This window comes from Melospiza melodia, chromosome 4 (assembly GCF_035770615.1).
Source record: "Melospiza melodia melodia isolate bMelMel2 chromosome 4, bMelMel2.pri, whole genome shotgun sequence".
In the NCBI taxonomy this organism is placed as follows: domain Eukaryota; kingdom Metazoa; phylum Chordata; class Aves; order Passeriformes; family Passerellidae; genus Melospiza; species Melospiza melodia.
The window spans coordinates 5,747,442-5,766,509 of record NC_086197.1 but is presented as its reverse complement, the minus strand read 5'-3'; the positions used below and the strand labels follow the sequence as shown (position 1 = coordinate 5,766,509).

At 39.9% G+C, this 19,068-nt stretch overlaps 1 protein-coding gene across 1 annotated transcript in view; it reads right to left on the bottom strand.

The window, feature by feature from the left end:
- CELF2 (CUGBP Elav-like family member 2) overlaps positions 1 to 17,352 on the bottom strand; it is a 550,999-nt gene extending 533,647 nt beyond the window's left edge. Inside the window, exon 1 of the mRNA XM_063153712.1 lies at positions 17,065 to 17,352. The gene's annotated coding sequence lies outside the window, so the exon portion shown is untranslated. The remainder of the gene's footprint in view (positions 1 to 17,064) is intronic.
- Positions 17,353 to 19,068: the final 1,716 nt, after the last annotated feature.

The following is a 19,068-nucleotide window of genomic DNA, read 5'->3' as shown; positions in this document are numbered from 1 at the left end:
GAAAAGAAAAGAAAAGAAAAGAAAAGAAAAGAAAAGAAAAGAAAAGAAAAGAAAAGAAAAGAAAAGATGTTTAAATTCACATTTCACCTCTCAGCTTGGTACTTTTCTACCAGCTTATGACCCTTCTCCACCTGAACTCTTTCAAAGGCCCTGTGCAGGAGAGAGGGGGCATTTACTGGAGTTATCAACTCATCCTTCAAGTTGGAGGAAAACCCTGGTCTGAAGGACTGAATGCAGTGTTTAAGCTTGCAGATATTCTGGCAGATTTACAATGTGTGCATGTACATGAGGATAACCAAAGTCCTTCAGTTTTCCCTATCTGCTTCTCTGCATGATTATTCCAGCCCAGTAAGCAATCTATTATCTGCTGGACTGACTTATTCCCCACATTTGGTAACTCTATTCATGCTACTAAGTGAATGATGCTCTCTAAATACCAGACATATATTATGTACAATTAACTTCCTAAATCTGTTAGGGTAACAAGAACTTGCCAGAATTAATGCTGTGATCCCCACACACAACCTATGTAAGTATTTCTAAATTATATAAAATTAAAAAAAAAATAGAAAAGATAAAAAGAAGATGCTTTCATTCTTCAGTGAAATTCTGTACAGTTCCAGGCAGTGGGTAGTTTTTTCATTGATTTCTTTTTTCTTTTCCTGAATAGGGATGAAGTCTTCCCTTGTGTACAAAAGGAGAAAATATTAAATTTTTGGATGGTGCTGTATTTAAGAACAGAATTCAGAAGGGGCACTAACACCAGAAATTCACCAAGGGTTTTGTTTAGAAGGTGATCTTCTACTAACCTAAGTATTTTAAAGAATAGTTTAAGCAAATGGAAAACACATTGTATTAAGTTGCAATCAGCTCATTTAGTATTATTTGAATATTTGTTTTTACTGAGGTTGATTTGAGATTTCTAGTCAGGTTTTGACCCTAGGTGGCTTAAAATGCCGTCAGTGAAACCACCCCAGATTCTCACTGACATCAATAAAATAAATTTTCACGTCTGTTTGATTTTTTTCCTGGCCACTGGAAAACTCTGCATAAATGTTGGGAGCTTTTCCTGGGGAACAGTGTTATAACGCAACCTTTTCACATATTACAAAAAACCCCAAACAACCCACCTTTATAGAATTTCTTTCTTTATGGTATAAATTGTCTAAAGGATGTGCAATCAATACTTTGCAAAAATGAACTCTCTTTAAGAAAAAAGGACCATCCTTTCAGGTCTGCAATTATTTGAATAAAAGAGGAAATTTCACACCCCTGAGCAGGAGTTTGCCATTGACTTACAATTATACCCTTTTAGAGTGTGGTCTAGTATTTGAGATGACACCAGACCAAGACTCAGATGTTTCACTGAATTATTTATGACCTGGGACAGATACACCTGCTCTCCCTGCCCTTCTCACTTCTCACTCTTTGTATGTCACTCTTTTTCAATGGGACTTGTTTAGGTAGAGGTTTTTCTTTATGTGCAAGACCAAGCACCAAGAAGCCCTGGCTTTAAGCAGGAATTCTAAAAAAGGAATATCAACAATAAACAACATCCGCTACACAGCACAAATGGCTGCAAAATGGTACACAGAAAAACAATGTGGAAAAAATTAATTTGAGATATTTAAGGTTCAGAGAATTTGATGATTCAGTCTAATTGGGTGCATTAAACAAACTATATTCAAGGGATATGCTCCTGGCATGCTGTAAAAGCCTTTTCCCCCCTTTTTTAAAATGAGAAATCTGGTTAATTAAATTTACTTACTAAACAGCTTGTATTACAACAGTAGAAAATGACAGATGTCTTTCATAAAATTAGTCATATTGTGGTAATTTTCCCCTCTCCCCCAAACATTGTGTGATTATGGGCATATTTTCTCATGTTAAAAAGCTATCTGTCATAATTGGTAACCATGCAAAAATGTTCTGAAAGAAAAGGTGTTCTATGTGAAATGTAGAAAAGTTTTCCTGTGACAGATTTTCTCATTCCCACTTTATTCTGTGGGCTGCTAGCTGCTTGCAGAAAACTGCATAATTTTAAAGGCTTATACTTATAAAGGCCAATCATGTATTAATTCATTTGGTATTCATTGAGAGACCTTTAATCATGATGGATTAATTTATTATAAATGCGGATATAATATGTTATTTCATAATATCACTACTGTAATTTAGCAATTAAACAGTCTGTTATTATTTCAATCACTGTTCAGATCTGTATCATGATACAGTGTTTTGCTCCGCGGTGAATTATTTTATATTACATATAGGACAATGGATTTTTTGGAGAGTAAACCTTTGGGAAAGCAGAAATATATAAGGTAATACTTGGGTCTGATATCCTGCTTTGTCTCTGAGATGATTAATCTGAAATACTTGGAGGCAGCAAGTCAGAAGCTTGCAGTGATTACAGGTCTGATCCAAAGCTGGCTGAAGTCAATGATGCACTCAGCACCTTGGACCCTTTTGTGAGTGAGAGGGGTGTAAACACTTATCAGGAAAAGGATGTGGAGAGGCCAAAAATCAGGCAGGTGCACCAGTTAAATGCAATCTGAGCTAACAGGCAGAAATGGTCAGACGATAGAAAATTGAACCTGTTGTTTGACAATTTAACCTGTTGTGTTTTTTTCAAAGCTGAGCAAGTGTTGACCTGTATTCCTGTTCCACAAGACAGACCAATACAGAGCTTCCCAAAGGACCTGGGATGAGGCCATTTTGCCTCCATCCTTAAACTGCATTCTTTCACAGTTCTTCTGCCTTCTGATGCTTTCAACTCAGAAGAAGAATCAGTGCACATTTTTGCTGATCCAATTTTACCAGTGTCAGATGTTCAAATGTTACTGTGACCCACATGGGAAGGCCCTGGGGAGAATCTGGATCAGGAGAATAATTTCCTTATTGCAGATGTGAAAACTGTGGTGCTTGGAAAAGAGATCCCTTGCTTTGGTTCCTATAATATGTGTGGAAGGATAAGAGGTAGAATTTCTGGAAAATTATTCTCAACAATTTCTTCTCTTCTCTTCTCTCTTCTTCTCTTCTCTCTTCTCTTCTCTTCTCTTCTCTTCTCTTCTCTTCTCTTCTCTTCTCTTCTCTTCTCTTCTCTTCTCTTCTCTTCTCTTCTCTTCTCTTCTCTTCTCTTCTCTTCTCTTCTCTTCTCTTCTCTTCTCTTCTCTTCTCTTCTCTTCTCTTCTCTTTTCTCTTCCTCTCCTTTTTTCCTTTTCCTTTTCCTTTTCCTTTTCCTTTTCCTTTTCCTTTTCCTTTTCCTTTTCCTTTTCCTTTCCCTTTCCCTTTCCCTTTTCATTTTCCTGCGGTAGAAGTTGCCAACTCTGTACCTCTGGCTGGACACTGGAGAACAAATTGATCTGTTACCCTGTGCTCATTTTTTAACTTCCTTCTATTGACATTTAAGTAACTGATTCTTCTCCATCATTGTTAGCTGTCTTTTCTCCTGCCTGTCAAGTGCTTGCTAAATTAAGATTCACAGCCCAGGATAGTTTTCATATGAAACCAAAAGAAGTCAATATGTTTACTTAGATAAATGGTTATTTTACAAGGTAGTGTAAAATGCATAATTTTCTGTGGTATATAAATCCATGAACCACAATCCATCATGAGTGACTCATTTAATCTCTGATGTATCAATGGATGCCTTCTTCAAAGAGCAATCTGGAATAAGTGGCTCACATTAGGGGATCTGGAAAAAAGCTGCACAGGGGGCAACTGAGGAGACCACAATCAAAATGATGGTAATGCATCCTTGGTCATAAGGCAGAGATCACTAAATCCTGTTAAAACCTCCAGTGTATCACTCTCCCTTTCCAGGATTCATGCCCTCAAAACCATTTTCTGCTGCTTTTCCTTCTCACATTTGGACTGGATTACAGAGCTATCTGCAACTGGAGATGAGGAGCATTTTTACAGGCTAACAAATCTACTAGAACCAATGGTTTTAATCTCTCCTTGGCTACAGAATCAAAGCCAAGTTCTTTGCAGGTGCAAATGGGATCTGCTCCACTGCCTTAGGTGGAGTTTCACTCATTTACACCATTAAAGAATTTGGCACTGAGGATGTTGAGATCAAAAGGTTCCAGTTGGCAAGGAGATGTGCAGAAGAGAATCTGTCTGGGGAAATATTCTGAGAAGACTTATCTATTCTCTGAAAAGAGAACTTACCTCTCCCCAGAGGAGTCTGGTATTGATAAATTCAAATTATTCTAAATTTTGGGACATCTCCTCTGACCCTGCTAATTCTAAACTGGGCAGTTTGGAAAGTCTGCCAAAACCCTGCAGAAGGAAAGCACATTGGTGTGCTCCTCTGTGTGCATGTCCACATCATACTATCATATGCATATTTTATGCTTTTATTTTCCCCTGACATAACAATTACTGGCGGTCTGTATTGTTCATTTAATAAAATGAGGTTTGGAACATATCCTGCCATAGCTGCACAACACACACAAAAAGAAGTATCATTATTAGTAGATGTGTCTGCATGGTGCCACTACTCCATTGCCAGAAGCAAATTTCACCTAATTTGGAATTCTTGCACATGCAACAAAGCCTTTGCCATTATTGCTTCAAAGAGAACTAAGAAAGATCTGTTTATTTGTTAATAATAATTTTGGGAAGTACAGGGAGCAGTGAAATATAAAGACTCATTTCGAAAAAATTATCAAAACTAACATTTAAAGTGAGTAGAATAACACAATGCCTAGTCCTTCACCCCCTCTTGCTCTGCTAAATATATGCAGCTTTTCCAAAAGGACAGCATCAGTATATTTACACTTTTATATCTTTGGATGCTTGTTCAGAATCCAATTTGCTCCTGGACAAGGGCATATTGATGAGTACCTGGAGTGTTTATTTGGATGGACGTGCTTGCTCTGAAAGCCAGCTCCACTCCAGCAGCCCTTATCCATTCTCAACAGCTCTGTACCAGCAGCCAGCCCTCTTTCCTCTAAGGAAGGCTCAACACTTTCCTCAGCCTGCACTCTTTCAAGTAGCAGGAGGATTCTGCACCAGGCTGGATCAGGTGTTTGTCCAAGTCCTGTGTCCATCTGTAAAAGTCAGTGGATGCCTGGAGCAGGCTGTAAGAGCAAGCCAAGCTCACAGTACTTTCCCATCTTCCCAAACTTCCTGGCTGAGGGATGCTCTGTAGATATAGCAACACACTGAGTTTTTATTACACTTAGTTAGGGTACCCTTTTGTACCTGAAAGCATCCTACTTAATCTGTACAGACACCTGCCAGCAATTATTCCCACCTCTTCTTTTCAGGTCCCCTCCAACAGGGTGGGTAAATCTGAAACTGCACCTGGCTGAAGTTGAAATCAGTCTGTGAGTATTCTGGGGAGGACTTTCCCTTTGATCTGTGCTTCTGCTTGTTATGTCTACAGTGATATGAAGATCCAGACCAGGAACGTGGTCCAAGGACTATTTCCTGGCCATGCACACACCTTTAGTCAGTAGCCTGCTCCCCTGCAGAGCTTTGGTTGGGCCAAATGTCACTCTCTAAAACATTCCAGGTTTTGGGCTGGGGTCAGCAGGTACCACAGACAGGGTGGATGCTGTCAGTTCTGCCTGGGGCTGGGGGAGTGTGTGGGGATGGACTTGAGCTGCGCCAGCTCAACAGCACAAGGGGTTACAGAATGGTCCTTAATTTCTTCCTAGGACTGACAGAACCCCAGAGATTTGTCCACAACATATTCACTAGCAGCAGCATGAACCATTAGTACCACCAGGACTTATTATCATACTAGTATCACCAGGACTTCCAAAATAAATTTTATCACTTTCCTAAGAACAAGTTTTCTTGCTCTGGCAAATTAATTTTAAGACAATGAATAAAGCTGCTTAAAGAAAAGTGGAGGCATGGGGGATCTTTCAAGATGGTCCCCAAACTAGTTTTGCAGCATGTGAAAATTAGTTTTTTTCGAAGTGTTTCCTGTCCTGCTCCAATGTCATTTATTCTGTCCTAATGTATTTTGTGAAAGTCAAGCAGAGAAATACATTTATATAAGACAAACCACTAGTAAGGGTCATAGACTTCCATTTTTAATTTTAATAAAATCTTTGAAGACTAACTCATGCAATTTGTGAATCACACTTCATGAGAAAGACTTCCCAGAGGTTTTTAATAATTTGAGGTATGAAGCTGGCTGGAAATACCAGAACAAAAAACTGCTTCTGTGTGCTCACTCTTGTATTCAACCAAAGATAAGTAGCTAAATGACAAAAGTATATTCTTATACTGATGGGAGAGAAGAACATTAAGAAATTTAAACTATGACAATGTTTTTCTGTTTAATGGTGCTCAGATTGTCTTTGTACACAGAAGGGGTTAATAATCCTTGTCTAAAATATACAGATTTTTCTTAGATAAACACACCAGCTAATGATATTTCTATCTTTTTCCAAAATAAGGTATCTGTGCAGAAAATTAGGAAATGTCCTGAAAGGCAAGAAAAATGTAGCTGAAGAAAAGGAGTACAAGTATTGCCTTCCAGAGCACCACTTTATTGGCTTATTTGGAGTCAGAGTTCTCAGTTCTGCTGCAAAGAAGAATTATTATTAGTAGATGTGTCTGTGTGTCAGCAGCTGGAACTGGGCAATGTCTCATACAGGGGCACAGTATAGAACATTGGAGATGTCTAAATGTTCATATTCTTTATGATATATATTACTACTGTCTGCACAAAACTTTGAACTGCTGCATCCTTGTTAGTAGGTTTTAAACCTTTTAAGCCAAAACAGAGAGCTTTGCTGCAAGAATGCAGTTAACCTCTACTACCTCCTTTTGGAATATGGTTATCCCTAGTGTAGGAATTCCTGCCTGAAATGATTTTGTCTGTGTGGTGCTAAACAGTTGCACATGTTGAATCAGTAACTTCTATCATCCTCAATGATTAGTGGGGCTCTAGAGGCTATTATCTGCCATTCTGGGCAGATGCTCACCAGACTTCAAGGGATCACCCTGATTTATATCAGCAGAAGTTTTGGCATGTTTATGTGAGTGGAACTGAAGTTGTTCTCAAGAAAACTGAAAATGAGCACTAATGTAAAAAACCTCTACATTTTAACATAGCTCTGTTGTGGGTATAAATACACTTGTATATCCAAAACAAGATAGCTGCTGGGTTTATTAAAGTGTGCCTGTTTTTCCAGTGTTCATTCATAATTAATTTGCTAATAAAGATTTCAGCTGTGGTGGAGTCTTTATCCTACCATAACAGGAGCTCCTGGCTTCACAACTTCACTGGAGCAACCCACATGATGAATATGAGCTGAAGAATAGAAGCCAAGTCCTTCTAGGCTCTGCATATTTGTGCTTGCCAGAAAAATTATGGCCCGTGGAAGGAGCAGGAGATGGAAAGTAGCCACCTCTGCTTTGGCACTTCTCAGAGCCCACTGAGGCCACCATGCAAGCCTTTATGCTTGGACCTACATAAGTACCTTCTGAAGCTGGATACTGGAATTGGGGGGCAGCAGGGACTGCTTATTTATGAGTTACTTAGCAGTCCCTGATGCAGCAGTTGCCATAAGGCACAGCCTCACTGCAGCTTATTCATACTCCTGGCGAAAGTTATCCTCCTGGGAAGTGGTGTTGCTGGCCAGGAAACAAGAATACTTTACTGCTTCTCTCACAGAGTGTGAGTATATTCACTCTGGGGGCAGTTTTAGCATTTGGCCACATGCCTGGACATCATTACTATTGGGCACTGGCACTGCTCACAGCCAAGCTGACCAGAGCCTGTGCTGAAAAGATTACATTCTCCCAAACCAATATTTTCAATTTGGCCCTCACGCTTCTGACAGCAGGAAACTTTTGGAAACACCACAGGCTGTGTTTGCTGTAAGCACCATTACCTGAAAAAATCCTGGTGAATATCAAGAGGTTTCATGAAAACAAGAGGACGCAGAAAAGCAGTCCCCTCTAGTGAGATGGGATGAGCTGAAGTGAAGCAGTTAAACAATTTGTGCTCCACATGGCACAAAAGCTCAAACTGCATTTAAGCAGCTCTTCTAAAAAAGCACCTGGTTAAAGAGTTTGGAGTCAACCTCCAGAATTTACTTTAAGTACAGGGGAGAATATTTTCCTACTTATACTGAAGCTCTACCTTTTATAAATTTAAAAACATCTTCCTACCTAGAATTGGGACTGACTACAGATAGCAGCACCACGTGTGAGCATACCCTGAATCTAAAAGGGGAGGGAGCTTTGAGTTTCAAGATGTAAGTACTCCTATTCATGTCACAACTGCAGTTAAGTGCTCTGCTATGTCTGGGCATAAACGAATCTAAAGCAGCTAAAAAAAAAAAGGGTAAAAATCTGAATATCACTGCATATAGGGCATCTCATGTTGTTGGATTTCTAGAAACTGGATTTGTTAGTTTTCTTGGCAGAGGCCACTGACTGGAAAAAAATGTGATGATACTCCAACAACAAAACATTTTCTTACTTGCTGAGCTTAAAACATTTCTGTGGTTGCAGTGGCTTCTGTGGGACTATTCCCATACCATAATCTTAAGCACATAATTAAGGGCTTTACTGGATCAGTGCCTGAAAAACCAATGCTGATTTCTATTGAATGCACATTATGTTAGGGACCATTTGTAAGCTCATTAAAATGAACAGAAAGGATCCAGCAGATGCTGGGCCAAGCCTGGTCTCAGGACTTTCATCAGAGAAACAACGTTGTCTCTTGTTTACACTTCCACGGGTCACTGAGTTCCCAGACTTTGAGCCATTGATTACATCGTATTATCAATTAAGTTAGAGATTTGCCATCAGCTTAAATGGGCACAGGGTAGAACATAAGGAAATAAACAGCAGAATCATGTTCAGTTTGTGAGTCTGGGTATTGGGTACTTAAAAACAAACAAAAAAATCAGGCATGCTCATGAATTCATGGGCACAGAATAGCCTCTGCTTTAGTGCACTGTGTGTGCTATGCAATGTGTTTTGGAATGGACATTGCATTTCTGTGGAACAACATTGGGCTTTCACCCTTCCTCCCCCTTCCCTCAATCCCTAGACTCATAAATCCTCCATTTGTCTCACCTGTAGCTACAATAAAGCCATTCTCCCTGGTATTAACATCTGCCGTGGTCATTCTTCTGGGGTGAGAAAGGCAGAACATTTTCATTGCTCGTTCATTTGTGAACACTAGTTAAGTAAAGCTGTCACTTGTGTCCAATTATGGGTGAGTATTTTATAGCACAGTCTCCTTCCTAAAGCTAAACTGACACGGCCAAGCCCCATTTTATAGGCATCCTTAAATTCTTCCAAGCCATATTTAAAATCCTTATGCTCAGAGATGGCAGGTGCCATGTGTTTTCACAGCTACATTAACAAATGCAATTTTGTGGCAACTTGACCACGCCAGTGAAGCAGTAAATTTCTGTAATCTCTGTGGTTAAGAATTTCACACAGGACTTTGCTGGGAATGTGTAAAGCCCATTAGTACAGGAGCATGATGAAGATAAAATTAAAATACCTTTACAGTAAAAGCCAAAAAAAAAAAAAAAAAGAGTGAAATCTGGGGATTTTTTTTTTCTGCTAGAGCAATGAAACGTGTCAGAGGAAAATGCTGAAAGAGAAAAAAGTAGCTTCACTGAGCTCACCCAGCCTACTCTCCTTCTCAAATGACTGCCACCAATTTAGGTGAGAAGAGGTAACTTGGCTTACACAAATGCTAACACAGGCTTATCCTAAAGCATAACTGGGATGCAAAACTTTATGTATATCTTTTCCAAACCCTTGCTCCTTGTTACAGCACACATCTTGTCCTCACAAATGTTTCTGCAGGCTTAGGGAGATGATAGCCAAAACCTCCATAGTCCTGAGCACATGCAGGGTGCATTGGTGCTCCTGCACACCAGCGCAGCTGTTTCACTCACAGGATCTGCATTTTCCAGCATGAGCTCTGTTATGGAGCCGAGACACCTTGGTGATACTCAGGACGGCCCAGGACCCCCCAGCTCCACTAACTCAGCCACTGTGAGGGCTGGGAGCATAATATACCACTCCTAATATACCACTCCCAGAAGCAGAAGGTCTGTGCAGCATCATTGGATCATTGACTTAACCCGCTTTGGAAAGGGATCTGTGCTGAAAAATGGGGCTGATACTGCTTTACATTCTCCTGAACATTTCCTCAGGATTCCAGAGTGTGTCTGAGGGATACCAGTGCCAGAGGAGAGTTTTATACACCTAGAGCCAGGACTGAGTTTCTGATCTCCAACAGATCCTAAGACAGATGTTAGATATTGCAAGGAGGTATCTCAATTACCAGCAGAAAGCAGATGAAACCCAGCAGTTGAATCCTGTACAAATTCATACTCTTTTTTTTTTGTTGTTTTTTGGACCTGTAAGTCATTTCAGTAGATATTTCCCAGATTTCCTATAAAATCATGTGAGCTATAGATTTTTTTTTTTTTCTTTAAAAAAGAAAGATGTGATTCCAGCATAATCACCTCACTCCAGGGATTAGATCTCTTGGAAAGTAAAGAAAACAAACTGCTCAGAATGCAACACTAGCCAGGGTGGGAATTGCATTATGGATTGCTCACAGACTCCTTCAGCAGGTTTTACCACAGGGTTTGGGCAAAACTCATAAAGAGCACAGATCAAACAAGAAAACAACTTTGAATGCCTATAGTTTGTAGTGAGATACACTTAGCAGCTCACTCAATCTCTTAAGACTTCACACAAGCATGCAGGGCTGGGGAGATCAGCTCACACGCTTCTGCACGCTGTGTGGCTGCACTGAAACCAAAAAGGCTATTCACAGAGTGGGCCTTTGAAGTCGGTGGACTTTTGTCATTGATTTTGAGAGGCCCAGGATTTCATTCTCAGTGTGCAAGGTTAAGCATGTGTATAAGTCCTTGCAGGATCAAGGCTTAAATGTGTAAACCTGTTCAGCAAGAGCACCCAGCCTTTAATGTCCTGTGAATGTGGTCTCTGGCTTTGTGACACTGGATAGCAGCCTTTGCTCTTGAGTGCAAGAGCTTCATTTAGTATGCACATGTCCTTCATAATTCAGGGAGTTTGAGTGCAGGGAAAGAAAGGTGTTGGTAGAGCCACGAGCTGCTCATTAATGGAGAGCCTATGGAACACATCAACTGCATCAGATTGATTAAGAGCCACTATTAATTGATAATTCTGTCTCTTGCTATCCAAAATGCAGTCCACAGGCCTTCTGGACTGCTCACTGTGTTAGTAGCTGGTACAGAGTTTATACATTAATCATTGGGAACAGCAAATGTGTCAGAGACCCCGTCCTGTGCTCAGAGCTCTGTTATTGTGTGAGCAGTTCAAGAGCACCATAACATATTTTCTGCTGGCTTCAAAACCTGGCCACTCCCATTGCCTGATTAAAGAGTATTTCTGCAAAACATTTCAGAGCTTAGGTTCAGAATAGATCTACCTCAACCATGTGTGATGATGATAGGATCATTAAGGTTGGAAAATATCTTCATGATCATCAAGGCCAACCTACCTTGACTGAATACCACCATATTGAGAAGTGGATCAAAAACTGAGTGGATAATCAAATATTTTATGCTCAAATGAGTGGCAAAATCCAGTTTCTCTGACTTAAACCAAGCCTACACTTAATCTTTAAGATGCTGAAAGTTACCTAAGTGAAGAGAGCAATGAATCCTAAAGGGACACCATGTTTGTCTGATGGTAGAATATATTCATATTGCTGAATGTCTCACCTGTCTAGTGGGGTTTTATGTGTCCAACAGCCATACTATGAGCTTGTATCACAGAATCACAGAATATTCTGAGTCGGAAGTGACCCACAAGTATCATCAAGTTCAGCTCGGAAGTTTATGGCTCATACAGGGACTGAACCCACAACCTTGGCATTACCACACCATGCTCTAATATACACATTAATATACATTTATGTGCTGAAATACTTTAAATTAACCTTTGAAATTAACCAGACTTTCCTTGAATATAAACCTGACTGATGCTGGTTATGGACATCCTTGGGTATCATTTCCTCTAGACCTTGTAAATAAGGCTGCTCTCATGCTGCCTCCCTCAGACCCTTTTAACCCTCTGCTCATGTGGGCTGTGACCCATCAGCATCACCCACAGCCCTTCATGTCACATACCATGGACTTGGACAAGAAAACAATTGCATGGGGCCAGCACAGGGCCAAGAGGACACAAAAAGCCCCTCCACAGATGGCCAAGTGGGCTGAAGGTGTGAGGTACCTTTGGGAAATGGGGGTTGCTCTGTAGAACGCAATTTTTGCACTCTTAACACAGCTTTAGCTGCAAAAATGTAGGAAGACAAAGTATCAGCCTGAAAGCTTTCAAATGCACAAAGTATCCTCTGGATAAGAAAATTTACATCAGGAACAACAACTCATTATAATACTGGTGCCTAAAATAGGTAGACTTCATTACACTCGTGGAGTTTCCTGAGTTTGGGATTTTTTGCATGACTTTTAAATGCCACTGGCCTACTAAGTAGAACAAATAAACCAATCACAGCACCTCCTTTCACTGGATCAGTTCAGCCTAATAAAATTAACCACGAGGAACAAGATTAATTAGACGTTAAACACATTGCCTGGGATGCACTTGTGACAGCTTCCCTCCAGCAGCCCTGGAGGACTAATGATATATATGAGTGACATTTTGTCACCCATGTATGGATGTGCCTATGCAATCCAGACCTAACTGCACTAGGATCAGCCCTGTTTGAAGCCCACTGCCAGGTATATGAGCCTTGATTAGTCAATAGTTTTCCCACGTATGTAATTTATGGAGTTTTAAGTCCTCTGTCTTCATGAGGCAGTTACAGGATATGTCTAAAGTAAAGCAACAGTTGAGAAAATTGGAGGAAGAGAGCAAATTAAATGGTTTGAGCTTTGAATATGATGTCTTTCCATAGGATTGTAAGAAAACAGATGTCAGAAAAGCACCTGGTTGTTTTCTGTAAGGAGAGCCAGATGTGGCTCACTCACATATAGGTGTCTACATTATTGGCACCTAAATTTAGATAACATGAATCCTATCTCTGATGCCCAAATGCCATGGACAGAGAGCAATGACCTCCAGGGGTAACACAGAGGCAGTTGGAGGTTCCAGGCTGAGAAGAAAAATAAAAACCCAAAAATATATGTGCAGAGCTTTCGGGTTGCTCCCACTTTGTTGCCATCCCCAAGGAAGATGACAATATGTCTTTTTAACTACGTTAGCAGGAAAGGTGTGGCTTCAAGAACTCAGACAACATCAGGGCAGGAACTGAGTTTCAAGCCATGGGATATGCAAAGCAACCCCAAGAAGGCTTTGGGTGATGATAATCATGGTCTAGAAATGAGCTCTCTGGGCTTCTAGTTCTCTTTTCACTCCATTTGCTGGCTATGATTTTACTGTTTACCTTAATAGCTAAAATACTTATTTATGTTCTTAATTCCTATCTAGTGATCTGATAAACAGTGTGAGCTCGGTTGCCCTGGGGGTGATGAGAGTCATGAGGAGGTTGTAGATTATTTTTAGGGTTCTCTATACTCTGCACAGGGTTAGGAGCCCCAAGGACTCTGCAGTGAGCCTTGTGCACATCACAAGGAGATGAAGGGCGTGTGGCTGGCTGCAAGACTTGTGGGAGAAGTGTGTTTAGGCAAGTTGTAGCCCAATATGTTATCAATCAGACTTGGGGTCACTCTGAGCCTGTGTACAGGGCTCTTGCAAGAGTGGCTCTTGATGAAAGAAGACCATGGCTAATGTGTTAAATCAAATGGAAACAGAGCAAGCCCCTTACAATGACATAAATCATTTGCAGTTAGAAGAGAAATCTAAGAGTCTTTTACTCCTGGAATGAAATGGAATAATCCACAGTGGTAAAGATCTAAGAATTTTGACAAGACTCTATCACACTTGAATTGAGCTGACCAGAAATGCAATGCAGAAATGCAATCTCGCTCAGGGAAGGAGGTGCTATGAAATTCTTTAGTAATTCTTCGGAGTTCTGGGAAAAATCAGTGAATTTGGCTTCTCCCAGGAGAAAGTAACTGATGAAATCCCATCATTATTGCCCGTGGCAAGTCTGTGATTTACCTTAATTTACCTGCTGTGTGCAACTCAGACTTGCAGTGACTTTATATGGAACATTACAGATGTAGAAGAAATACAGAATTATTCTAGCTTTTTGCTGTAAATGAAATTCAAAGTTACGTTATCAAAGTTTCTAATTATAAAATTTCTTTAATATTTTATTAGTAGGAGGGGAGGGAAGATGCTAAAACTTATGGTATTTCACAAGTAAGATTATGGGTTGATTTCTGATTGGTTGACAGGACCCTAATAATAAACCTCATAATTTTATACTACATTCCTCTAGTGATGATAGAAATTCTTTGTGCATAATAGCACCATTTCTATTCAGGAATCTTGTTAACAGTTGTAAACTCAGATTATCATTTTTATTAGCCTAGTGTTTTCTTATTTCTCTGTTACTGACAGGAAATTACAGCAAGTTTTCTGGCTTGCTTTTCTTTTTTTGCTACAATGAAAGCAGTTGCATTCAACTAGAAATTTCCAGGCACTGAACAGAGGACAGCATTGCTAGAAGCCAACAGCAATTTAAAGTGCGCAGATTAATTAAAAAAAAATATATATATATTTAAAGACTACATTCAAAGAGGATGTAGACTGGTAGATTGGGTTAGGATGGCTGTTTTTTTTTTTAGTTAAATGTACAGATATCAGCTTAAGAATTTAGTAAGGTTTTTTTAGAATTTAGTAATCCATTCTTGCCACAAAACTCAGCATTTTAGAATTTAGTAATCCATTCCTGCCACAAAACTCAGCATCTAAACTCAGCTACACTGTGCTTTGATATTGCCTCATAACACTAATTCTGACATCACCTGTGTGGCCAAAGACCCCTGGTAACCTCAAGCTCTCCTCCCTGCAGCCTCACCCAAGCTGAGATGCCCACCATGGTCAGTGGGAACCAACCACCATGGACTTCTCATGACTTTGGCTGATTAGGAGGCTCAGATGAGAGTATTGGTAGTGGTTTCACCCCATTAGGCCACTTGAGCATTGTAAAAGCACTGTTTCTAGGAGAATGTGAGACTATAAATGCATAATTTACTGACAACAGCCTACAGTTTATTCATATTACATCAGATACGCTTCTAACTGTCAGTTGATACTGAGTGAATAAAAACTTATTTCCATAACAAGAACACTGAATTCAACCCTTTTCTTCTCTGGTTATAAATGGATGGGAGTTTAGGATTACAAGGGACAAAGCCTAATTTTCTGGGCCTCGCAGACCTTGGTGTTGGTGTGGGGGAAGGCAAGTTTTCAGGGCAAAGGCAAGATGTGGGAGCTCCAACGCCCTCATTTCACAAGCCAACAGCATTTTCTGCACAAGCAAAATAAACCTTCAGAAAAGCACTGCAGTGCTTGAAACTGAGACTGAAATAGGGGGTGATGAACTTCTGCAAGTGCAGCACCCTTAACCCTCTGCCCTAACAAAGTTTCTGTGAGAGGATGTGATTTTCCATATGGCACTGGCACATCCTCTCCCCCTCTCCACTGACATGGAAAGGACTCTGTGTTCAGTCCCACTGCTCCTCTTCTCCAGCCTCCTCGCACAACTCCTCTCATGGTATCACATTATGCATTTGGCAAAACAGACCTTTGAGTCTGGGAAGTGTAATGTATCAGTGTGCAGATTGTTAGTTTCAGGATACTTTAAATAAAATTAAGGAAAAGAGTTTTCAGGGAGATAGAGGACTAAATCACACTGGTTTCCTAACTCTATTCGATTTCTCCTAAAATCCCCATCCTATGTTCAAAAAGTTTTCATCAGCACAACCAGAAAAGAGCAACTAATAGTAAGAATAGTGCTTATTCTGAATACTACAGTAAAGCCACAGGATCCAGCCTAAAGTGCACCGAGGATTAATTGCAGTTAAGAAAACAGAGATAGTTCAGCAATAATAAGATCCAGTCCTGCCAGTACTGAGCAATTTTCTCTTAAATACAAGACAAGCTCAGCCTTCCTGTTGATTTCAGTAGATGTTGTAGCATTCAATACCTGGCAGAACTACATTCAGAAATCCTGAGAAAAACACACCACCCTTTAAGTTTTGTAAGCTTAAACACAAAGCAAAACACATCTCATTTGCTAAAAAAATAAAATGAAAATGTGCTAGCACCGGAAGACGACTAGAAACGAGACCTTGGAAATCAGTATACTTGCAAGTCAGGAATGTAACGTGTATAATACAGATCTGATTGTATCTGGCAGGCTGGTATTCATAGGAGCTGATCCACAGCATCAAACTCATTCCTTACAAAAGCAACGCCTGGTATTTCATCTCAAAGTTTGTCAGCTTCTTGCAATTAGCTACTACAATGGTGTGACAAGGTGTGGAGTGGAACTCCCCTTCCCCCCTTCTCCAGAGGGAAAATGCAATGGACAGCAAGAACTTTACCCAGCACTGGGCAACAATAAATCCTGGATACACTGACCCCGCTTGATGAAAGCGGGAAAAAATATTTATTTATTTAAAAAAAAAAGTTTCAGTGTTGCACTTCCCTACCTAGTAAACAGCTGAACAGGCAGGATGATACCCAAGACCATCTCCTCCACCCCCATCTCCACCCCCCTGTCGTATCAGTGCTTCAGGCAACGTTCAGAGGGAAAAAAAAAATCACAAACACAACCCCCCCAACTCAAGTATCTGTTCTGATAGGAGCATGGAACAGTAACCAAAAAACAATCAAGTCCTCATTGTCATAGTGCGACAATCACAGCATCTCTTCTGTTGAGCAAATAGTCAATTCATAGAGAGAAAAGCATCATGAGGACAGGCATGAAAGCTGTTATTCCCCATTTTAAGTAATAGGAGAAGGTCACATATCAAGCCGTTGCACCTTTTCATTACCTCCTAACCCTCCACAGCAGGGTAACCACACTTATGACTGCGTTAGATATACAAAAGCTTTTCAGCTCCAAAAAAGGAAAAGAAAAGATGAGGAAAGGAAAAAAAAAATAAATTAAATTCATCTTACCAGCACGTTACAGCACCAACTTGCTTGAAGGAACGTTGCCTTTACAGGTTTCTCTTTTAATTATCCTGGAAGCAGAAGGGGGAAAAAAAAGAAGACGACGAAGCAGGGCTGTTAAATTAGTGTGTGCTCGAATCTTTTCAGTTTGTCGCAGAGTAGAAAAATACCAAAAAAAAAAAAAAAAAAGAAAAGAGAAAAAAAAAGGAAAGGGCACTCAAAGAAAGAAAAAAAGCAAAAGAAAGCTCAGTAATTTAAATTTGCTGTCAGTTCAGGCAGCATCGCTCTGTCCCGCCCCTCTTCCCACTGGGTTCTACTACCTGCAGGGCTGCAACTGACAGCTACTGTGCAAACAAAAAAAAAGGCAAAAAGCATGCTGGGACCATGCTGTCTGCTGTCTGAGTCTCTCTCCACTTCTGATGACTGAAAATCATTAGTGAAAAGGTTCTGTTGTTGTTTGCTGAGATTTTTAAGTTAGGTTCTTTGCATGAAATGTAATTTATTTTTAATTGATGCGGCGCGGCACGTGACAGAAACTGGTGGTTGTGTTTCTCAGCTCTCCTCAGAATGGAAACTAACCTGAACAGATTGATTTTAATAGTATGGTATGTGGAGAATATACACAGACTTTTACTGTGCTGCCCTTTGCAGGGATGCAATCAGCCCTCCCTGTAACACCTTGCCCAAAAATTCTTATCTGAATGGAAAGTCAGGAAAATATTTCAACAGAAAGCAGTAAAAACTCTGGCACTCAAAAAAAGTTGCCGGCATTGTTTTTGCTCTGCTTTTAAGTTTTCCTTCTAAACTTTTTTCAAATCATTTTTGAGAACAAAAAGTAAGAGAAGTCAGAGGCATAATGAGCAACCAGCACAACACTTGTGTGAAAAGGATGAACTAATAATCCCAGTACATAAAAAGCTGACTTTTACCAGATGTTTGAAACCATTTTTGACAGTCTGTGCTCCTGACAATTAGCAGACTGCATACATCATATGAGTGTGAACTATTTGATGAAAACTTACAAGAAAAACAAGTACAAAAGCTATAAATGTACAAAAGCTAAAATAGCTTTTAATAGCTATTTTAATTGTTATTAACAGGCTTGTAATAACAGGGCTAAAATCGTCCTCTCAAAATAAAGATAAGCATAATATATCACTTCTAAATAAAAACATATTGACCAAAATATAGTTCCCAGCTAATTACAAAATAAATTTAAAAGAGTGAAATAATGATTTTCCTTACTGCTTTAGTAGTAATTGCTTGGATCATGCCACAGTAAATATGCAACATTTGTATTCAGTTATTGCTCTACTTATGTGTGTAACCATAAAATAAAAAAGCTGAAATGTTTAAACTTAATTGAATTAATCTCAGTTTTTACTCAAAGTTTGCCCTGGAAGAGATACATGCCTGCTGAACGTGCCTACCAGAGACAATGGGCTCCTAAGCAGATTTTTTAAATCCCTGCAGAAACAGCCTTTACCAGTCAAAGTGGATCCCATAAGGTGATTCCTATTACCAGGAGTTGCACAACAGGGCTCAGGGTGTAGGGTCTGCCCTACAGCCCTAAGGCTGCTGCTCATTAACATCCGGCCATGACAAACAGGTACCCCCACAGCCAAATTTAAAGTCATTTTTCTTCTCCTTTAAAGCCTCCAGACCCTTTCCACAAGGGATGACCTGAAGCCATTTCTCCTGTTGGCAGAAATCTCCTGCCATTCCAGACATGAGGAATAAATTGCCATGGCCAAGAACCAGCTATTTGCAAAGTTCACCAGGATCTTGTAGCAGACTTAGGTTGTCTGCAGAAAACTTTTGCCATCCACTGTGGATTCAGTACCAGCACAGAGGAAAAAGAGAGTATAGAGAGTTATCTTCAAAATTTAAATAAAAATATTTAAGGACAGTGAATGTAATTTAGAAGAGGGGCAACAGTAGATTCACCAAATAGTGAGAGCAGAAATGCAGCTTTTTTTCTACTAAAATTTGATCTCCTTTACATTTGTG